Source organism: Rousettus aegyptiacus, unplaced genomic scaffold (assembly GCF_014176215.1).
Source record: "Rousettus aegyptiacus isolate mRouAeg1 unplaced genomic scaffold, mRouAeg1.p scaffold_m13_p_9, whole genome shotgun sequence".
NCBI lineage: Eukaryota > Metazoa > Chordata > Mammalia > Chiroptera > Pteropodidae > Rousettus > Rousettus aegyptiacus.
Window position 1 is genome coordinate 84,086,303 of NW_023416312.1, and position 9,877 is coordinate 84,096,179.

The following is a 9,877-nucleotide window of genomic DNA, read 5'->3' on the forward strand; positions in this document are numbered from 1 at the left end:
ACATTGCCTTTCCAAAGAAAAATAGTTACAATGAAAATACTTATGTCTTATATAAACTCTTAGCAATGTAACAAATACAGTACCTTTAAATAGGATCCATAGTATTTCGTTACATATGGATTATCACACTGACTTAAAAGTTATTTCTTGCTTCTTGTTTCTATGAGCTTTATAATTTTAATAGCACCAACTTGACTCTATCCAAAGCTGATTTTAAAATTTGTCCAAAAGAACTTTTGACAACATTTTAACCCTTTGACCTTGCCTTTATGATCTTAAGTCATAGCTTTCCTGAATCTTAGTTTCATCAATGACAAAATGGGAACAATAAATATCAGATAACAGCAAGGTTTAAATGAAATATATGTGAAAGCAGGAGCCTATCTGAAAATAGTCCCTATTTTAAATCTTAACAAAATGTCTTACTGCCTTGGATCATGAACCCGAGCTGCTATATCCTGGAGGAGTGTGAAGACTAGATGAGTCTTCTCCCTGGATAAGAACAACATGAAGAGGGCAGAGAAGGGGAAGAGATAAAGGTCATCTAGTTAGGAGAGAGTACTCTGCTTATATCCAACACTGATTTGGCTCATCAGGGTAGTATCCATCAGCTTTTACCCTACTCCATCCTTTCTCCTTCTCTCTGTCATTCACTTGGTTAAAAGTGTTAACCTCCTCAAGGACCATCACAGAAGAGGTGGGCATGTAAGATAGTAAGAGTCAGATAAGAGGGGCATAATGGGCAGACAAATCTAACTCCATCTTAAAGCTTATCCTCCCTCTTAATTGAACCTGGACCTGCTTTCTCTATTTCCCTCAAGATTGAAGAATGAACTCTTTTCAAGTCAAAATGGTGGAGTAAAAAATGCTGTGTTTGCATCATCACAAAATCACATCAAAATTAGATATAACTTACAGAACAACCATGATTGAGAATCACCTGAAGTCTAGCTGAACTGAAATCCAACACCTAAAGACATACAGATGAAGCCATGTGGAAACTAGTAGGATGAGAGGAGACAAAGAACAGGCTGGTCCCCATACCCACGTGTGGTGGTTAAAAATTGGGAGGATGTCTCACCTGCAGAGGTCCTCCTAATGAGTGAGGGGTCCCAAGCTCACATCAGGCTCCTCAGCCCAGGGTTCCAGTGCTGGAAAGAGAAGTTCCCACAACTTCTGTCATGAAAACCAGGAGAGATTGTGGCTGAGTGAGACAAAGGACTGCTGGAGACCCAAGCATTCTTCTTAAGGAGCTCATGCATGAATTTACTTGCTGGCAGACTCACTTGCTCTGAGCTTCAGCACTAGGGCAGCAGATCAAAAGGCATCAGGGACATATAGGGAAGAACTGAACTGACTGGCTTCAGAGTGAGGGATGGAAGGGCAGCTTTCATCCAATAGAAGTGCTGGCAGAACCCATTACTCCTTTGTTGAGCCCTCTCCCTTCCCAGTGTGCAGATGCAGGCAGCCACCATATCTGAGCCTCCATCAACCTGGCTGACACTGTTCACTTTGCCCTGGTGATTCCCTGAGACTCTGCCCCACCCAATTTGCATACCCACTCAAGCTGTTTACAGTGGCTTTCCCATACAAATGGCGTGTCTTGGCTCATTCTGTGGACTTTCCTAAAATCCCTCAAAGGTTCACAAACCCCAAATAGGCAGCAACTGGCCTCAGCATGCCCATACCTCTTCCTAAGCAGCTTTGAGCCAGTCACTAGAAGCTACTGGCCTTGGTTTGTAGCTTAGTCTCTCCAAGGCGTCTCTAAGCCCAGCACAAGTGGAAGACATCTGTGATTGCTTTGCGGTTCATACCAGGTGGCCCCAGGGAGGGCATAGGCAGTAAATGAACTTGTCCTGAGTCAAGGCCCCTCTCAGGGCACCCCAGGGCTGGCATGCCCAGTAGCCAGCTTTGAAAATACCAGAGCATCACCAGGTCACCTACACAGACAACACACCCAATGGACATTCTGAGCAGGCACCAGAGCCCTGTTAAAGTGATTTTTACTCTGTAGGGTCTGCCTCTGCACAATAGCTCCTCCACTGTACTCACAATCAGTCCTCACAACCAATCAACCTGAAGGTCATTCCCTCCCTTTGACATGCAAACAACAACCAAGGCTCAAACACAATAGGAGGAAAAACTCAATACACAAAATGGACCCACCTGCAGCATCTGGCTCAGGGAACCAGAAAAACTGCACCACTGGGTGCCACAGGATTTAGAAGATAAGGTAGCAAAAAACTCTCAATCAGAACAGCAAGAATAGATTCTGAAAAAATAAGGATAATTTAAGGGGTCTCTATGACAACATCAAGCATACCAACATTCATATCATAGGAGTACCAGAAGGAGAAGAGAGCAAAGAATTGAAAACCTATTTCAAGAAATAATGACATAAAACTTCCATAACCTGGAGAATGAAATAAACATACAAGCCCAGGAAATGCAGAGAGTCCCAAACAAGATGAACCAAAGAGGCCCACACCAAGACATAACATAATTAAAATGCCAAAGGTTAAAGACAAAGAGAATCTTAAAAGCAGCAAGAGGAAAGTGTCTACTTACTTATGAGGGAGCTCCCGTAAGACTGGATGTGTTTCTCAACAGAAACTTTGCAAGGCAGAAGGGTTTGGCATGAAATATTCAAAATGATGAAAAGCAGGGACTCACAACCAAGATTACTTTACCCAGCAAAACTATAATTTAGAAACAAAGGCCAGATAGAGAGCTTCCCAGACAAGTAAAAGCAAAATAAGTTCATCACCACCAAACCAGTAATAGAGGAAATGTTTGAGGGACTTCTTTAAGAAAAAAGAAAAAAAGAAAAAAGGAAAAAAAATATAAATAATAAAATGGCAATAACTACATATCAATAATTGCTTTTGATATAAATGGATTAAATGCTCTAATCAAAGGACACAGGTGGCTGAATGAGTAAGAAAACAAGACCCTTACTTACACTGCCTACAAGATATTCACCTCAGATAGAAAGACACACACAGATGAAATTAAAATAATAACAAATGATATTTCATAAAAAAAGAAACAAAAAAAGCTGTGGTAGCAATACTTGTATCAGAAAAAAGTAGACTTTAAAACAAAGGCTATAACAAGAGACAAAGAACTCAGTAATCCCATCTCTGAGTATTTATCGGAAGAAACTTAAAACACTACTTTGAAGGGACATGTATATCCACATATTTATTGCAGCATTATTTACAATAGCCAAAATATGGAGGCTACCTGGGTGTCCATCAATGAATAAATGGGTAAAGAAGAGGTGGTACATATATACAGTGGAATATTACTCAGCCATAGAAAAGAATGAAATCTTGCTATCTGCAACAATATAGATGGACCTAGAGGGTATTTTGCTGAGTAGAGTGAGTCAGACAGAGAAGGATTAATGTCATATGATTTCACTTATTTGTGGAATCTAAAGAATAAAATAAACAAACAAAACAGAAACAAAGTCATAGATACAGAGATCATTTTGAGGGTTGTCAGATAGGAGGGGCTTTGGGAGGATGGGGGCAACAGGTGAACAGATTAAGAAGTACAAATTGGTAGTTAAAAATAGTCATGGGGACGTAAAGTACAGCATAGGGAACACAGTCGATATTATTGTAATAACTATGTATAGTATCAGATGGGTACTATTTATGGAGATGATCACTTTGTAAGTTATATAAATGTCTAATCACTATGTTGTACACCTGAAACTAAAAGACTGTGGAATGAACAACAAAAAGACGGTAATTGTAAGAGTGAAATGCTCAGCCTATCTAACTCCATCTTGTTTAAGTCGGTTTTATTCCCATGGAATTCAGGCTAATAGCTTCTGCTTAGTCTTGTATGTAATCACGCTAATCATTAGAGGAACTCTGCTTAAGGCTTGAGTTTTACAAAAACAGCTCCTTACCAGAAGATGCCTCTTCTGGGGAGACAAGGGAAGTATATACAAAAATAATGATTGTTTATCAAAGATTTGGAGGAACCTCATACAAAATCTTCCTTCGACCCTTGTTTAGGTCATTAATCACCTTTTGCCTCTCCCATTTCCCCTTCCCTTGACATAATAGAAGTCTGAACTCGATCCACCATAGGCAACAACCATCTGGGGATTGCTGTGTAGTTCCCACTGGGTAGCCCTGAGAAATCAAAAGCAGCGGCTGACCTTGGCCGATGGGGGAGACCTTCCCAAGGGGCCACAAAACCAATGTATCTGGAGACTGACAGCAGACCACAACGGAGCAATTCCTGACTAATCCCATTAATGGTACACACAAAGGGTGGTTGCAACAAGTACACAAGACTGCTAGGGAAAATTCCACTCAGTGGGGTCAGCCCCCACACAGCAACTCTTACCCTATGGGTACAGCCTATTCCCACAATTAGTCAGCCTGAGCATTAATCTCATCCACTGATGTATAAACAACAATAAAGTATTGGTGACAAAAGAAGATCATACCACAACTCACACGAAGATCACATCCAGAGACCCCAGCATAGGGGATGAGGGAGAGTGCACTACTGGGGCATACAGGACACCTTCCACATTAGGCCATCTGGCCTAAGCTGAGAGATAAAACAAATATTCTTGATACATAGAAACAAACACAGAGAGGCTAATAAAATGAGAAAACAAATAAACATGGCACAAATGAAACAACAGGAGAAAACTCCAGAAAAAAAGCTAAATGAAATGGAGGCAAGCAATCTACCAGAGACAGAGTTCAAAATAATGGTTATAAGGATTTTCAATGGGGAAAATAGATGAATACAATGAGAACCTCAACAGAAAGATAGTAAGCATAAAAAAGGGCATAAAAACCATAAAAAAGAATCAGACAGAAAAGGGGAATACAATACTAAAATGAAGAATACACTAGAAGGATTGATCAGTAGATTGGATGAAGCAGAAGATCTAATCAGCAAATTGGAAGAAAAGGTAGCAGAATACACACAATCAGAACCTCACCCCACCAAAAAAAAAATAGAATTCTAAAAAATGATGACAGTTTAAGAGACTTCTAGGACAATATGAAGTGTAAACACATCCAGATCATAAAAATCTAGGAAGCACAGAGAGTACCACACAAGATGAACACAAACTGGCTTACACCATGTCACATCATAATTAAAAAGCCAAAGGTCAAAGACAAAGAAAGAATCTTAAAAGCAGCAAGAGAAAGGAAGCTAGTTACTTACAAGGGTATCCCCATAAGAATTTCGGCTGATTTTTCAATGTACTCTTTCTAGGCCAGAAGGAAATAGCAAGAATTATTCAAAGTTATGAAAAACAAGAATCTACAACCACGAATACTCTATTGAGCAAGGCTTTTGATTAAAATGGAAGGTGAGGTAAAGAGCTTCCCAGACAGGAAAAAGCTTAAGGAATTCATCACCAACAAGCTTGTATTACAAGCAATATTAAAGGGTCTTCTGTAAAAAGAGAAAGTATAAAAAGAAAATAGCAATAACGAATATGAATAATAAAATAGCAGTAACCATGTACTATCAGTAATCACTTTAACTGTAAACAGATTAAATGCTCCAATCAAAAGACATAGGGTAACCGAATGGATAAGAAAACAAGACCCATGCATACGCTGCCTACAAGAGACCCACTTCAGATCAAATGATACTCACAGACTGAAAGTAAAGGGATGGAAAAATGCATTTCATGCTAACGAAAATGAAAAAAAAAGCTGGGGCAACGATACTTATATCAGATAAAACAGACTTTTAAACAAAGGCTATAATAAGGTACAAAAAAGGGTATTATATAATGATAAAGGGATCGATAAATCAAGAGGACATAACTCTAATAAACATAGTGCATCCAACATAGGAGCACCTACATACATAAAGCAATTATTGACTGACATAAAAGAGATCAATAGTAACATAGTAAGAGACTTTTACGCCCCACTGAAATGAATGAACAGATCTTCCAGGCAAAGAATTAACAATGAAACAATAGGCCTAAAAAGACACACTAGACCAGATGGATTTAGTAGATATTTTTAGAGCATTTTACCCCAAAGCAGCAAAATATATATTCTTCTCAAGCCCACATGGAACATTTTCTAGAATAGACCACGTTAGGACACAAATCAAGTCTCAATAAATTTAAGAAATTGAAATCATATCAACCATCTTCTCTGATCACAATAGTGTGAAACTAGAAATCAACTACAAGAAAAAAAACTGGAAAACACACAAACACGTGGAGGCTAAATAAGATGCTACTGAACAATAAATGGGTTATGATTGAGATCAAGGAAGAATTCAAAAGATACCTAGAGACAAATGAAAATGAAAACACAATGACTCAAACTCTAAGGGACACAGCAAAAGGGAGGGAAATTCATAGCAATACAAGTGTACCTCAAGAAACAAGAAAAAGCTCAAATAAACAATTGAGACTTACACTTGAGAGAATCAGAAAAAGAACAGCAAACAGAGCCCAAAATAGAAAGAAGGAAATAACAAAGATCGGAGTAGAAATAAATGAAATAAGAGTCTAGAAAAACAATACAAAAAATTAATGAAACCAAGATCTGGTTCTTTGAAAAGATAAACAAAATTGACAGACCTTTAGCCAGACTCATCAAAGAAAAAAGATAGAGGACTCAAATAAAATCAGAAATGAAAGAAGAGGAAAAAAACCAACAAGGACTCCACAGAAATACAATAGATCATAGGAAAATACTATGAACAATTATGTCTAAAAATTGGACAATCTGGAAGAAATGGACACATTCCCAGAAACATACAATCTCCCAAGACTGAGTCAAGAATAAATGGAAAATCTGAACTGACAGATTACCACCAATGGAATAGAACCAGTAATCAAAAACCTCCCAAAAAACAAGTCTTGGACCAGATGGCTTCAGAGGCAAATTTTACCAAACATTCAAAGAATTATCACCTATTCTTCTCAAACCATTCCAAAAAATTCAAGAAGAGGGAAAGCTCCCTATCTCCTTTAATGAGCCCACCATTACCTTGATTCTAGAAACAAAGACATTACAAAAAAAAAAAAAAGAAAACTATAGGCTGATATCTCTTATGAACATTGATGCGAAAATCCTCAACAAAACATTGGCAGACCAAATTCAGCAATCCATTAAAAATATCATACACCATGATCAAGTTGGATTTATCCCTGGGATGCAAGTTTTGCATAATATCAAAAACTCTATTAATATGATACACCACATTAACAAATTGAAAGGTAAAAAACATAAGATCATATCGATAGATGCAGAAAAAGCATTTGACAAAATCCAGCGTCCATTTATGATAAAAACTCTCAGCAAAGTGGGAATAGAGGCAACATACCTCAATATAACAAAGTCCATATATGACAAACCTACAGCTAACATCATACTCAATGGGGAAAGGCTAAAAGCATTTTCCTTAAGATCAGGAACAAGACAAGAATGCCCACTTTACCACTCCTCTTCAATACTGTGTTAGAAGTCTTAGCCACAGCAATCAGACGGAAAGAGAAATAAAAGGTATCTATCTGAATTGGAAAAGAATAAGTAAAACTCTTGTTATTTGGCGATGACATGATGCTATATATAGAGAACCCTAAAGATTCCACCAAAAACTGCTAGAACTGATCAATGAATTCAATAAAGCAACAGGTTACAAAATAAATATCTAGAAGTCTGTGGCATTTTTATACACTAATGATGAACTTTTGGAAAGAGAAGTTAAAAAAAATCTCATTTACAATTGCATCAAAAATAATAAAATACCTGGGAATCAAATTAACCAAGGAGATAAAAGACCTGTTCTCAGAAAATTATAAGTCATTGAAAAGAGAAATTGAAGATGATACAAATAAATGGAAGCATATACCATGCTCATGGGTAGGAAGGATCAACATCATTTAAAAGCCATAACTAGCCAAAGCAATCTATAGATTCAATGCAATCCCTATCAAAATACCAATGGCATTTTTCACAGAGCTAGAACAAATAATCCTAAAATGTATATGGAACCATACACAAAAGATAGCCATGGCAATCTTGAGAAAGAGCAAAGTTGGAGGTATCACACTATCTGATATCGAACTATATTACAAGGCTACAATAATCAAAATAGTATGGTCTTGGCATAAAAACAGATCCATTGATCAATGGAACAGAATAGAGAGTCCAGAAATAAATCCCTGCTTATATGCTCACTTAATATATGACAAAGTAAGAATATACAATAGGGTAAAGACAGTCTCTTTGATAAATGGTGTTGGGAAAATTGGACAGATACACGCAAAAAAATAAAAAAAGAAACTGGGCCACCCTCTTACACCATATACAAGAATAGACTCAAAATGAATTAAAGACTTAAATGTAAGATCCAAAACCGTGAAACTTCTAGAAGGAAATACAGGCAGTAAACTCTCATTTTACTAACAGTAATTTCTTTTTGGATATCTCTCCCCTGGCAAGGGAAACAAAAGAAAAAATAAACAAATGGGACTACATCAAACTAAAAAATTTTTGTACAGCAAAGGAAACAATCAACAAAACAAAAAGACAACCAACTGATTGGGAGAAGATTTCACTGATATATCTGATAAGAGGTTAATATGCAAAATATATAAAGAATTCATACAACTCAACAACAAAAAGCAAACAAACAATCCAATTATAAAATGGGCAGAAGACCTGAACAGATACTTCTCCAAAGACGAAATACAGATGGTTAATAGAAATATGAAACAATGCTCGAGGTCACTAATCATCAGAGAAACGCAGGTTAAAACCACAATGAAATATCACCTCATACCTGTCAGAATGGCTATCATCAATAAATCAAAGAACAACAAGTGTTGGCCAGGATGCGGAGGAAAGGGAACCCTTATACATTGTTGGTGGGATGGCAAATTGGTACAGCCGCTATGGAAAACAATCTGGGAGTTTTTCAAAAATTAAAAATGGATATAGCCTTTGACCCAGCAATTGCACTTCTGGGTATTTATCCAAAGAAAACCAAAACAATAATTCGTAAAGATCTATGTACCCCAATATTCATGGCAACACCATTTACAATAGCCAAGATATGGAAGCAACCTAAATGCCCATCAACAGACGATTGGATATAGAAGTTGTGGTTCATATATACAATGGAATATTAGTCATTTAAAAAAATGAAATCCTACCATTTGCAATGACATGGATGGACCTAGAAGCTCTTATGCTGAGTGAAATAAGTCAGACAGAGATAAATAAATACCATATGATTTCACTTATATGCGGAATCTAAGGAACAAAAAGAACAAACTAATCAGAATCAGACTCACAAATATAGTGTACAATTTGGTGAAGGACAAAGGGGAGGTAGGTTTGGGGGCTGGGAGAATGCTGTGAAGGGTTAAAAAAAGTACAAATTAGTAGTTGGTATATGGTCATGGGAATGAAGAGCACAGCACAGGAAATGCAGTTAGCATTAATATTTTGGTGAGGTGGAGGGCCAGGGAAGGAAGGAAGCAGTTGGGGGGATCATTTTATGAACTATATAGATGTCTAACCAATGTATTGTATACTTGAAACTAATTAAAATAAATTAATTTTTAAAAAGTCTGACGTCTTTAATTTCTTGATAGATTTGAGGCACCACTAGGTCTCCCATCTTTAATTGGGACCTTCTCGATCAATATACCTTTCCTTTAAAAAAAATGTTGACCTTGCTTAATGAAGGGATATACTCCTGTGGAAAAAGGGAGAGGGCTCTGAAATCGTGATGCCTTCGTTGTAGAAAAGGGTTTGTGGACTTCAAGGACAGTATCTAGTACATTATACATGGTGTGTTTGATGCCCAACTAAAGACTAATAATCAATGGTAATAAACA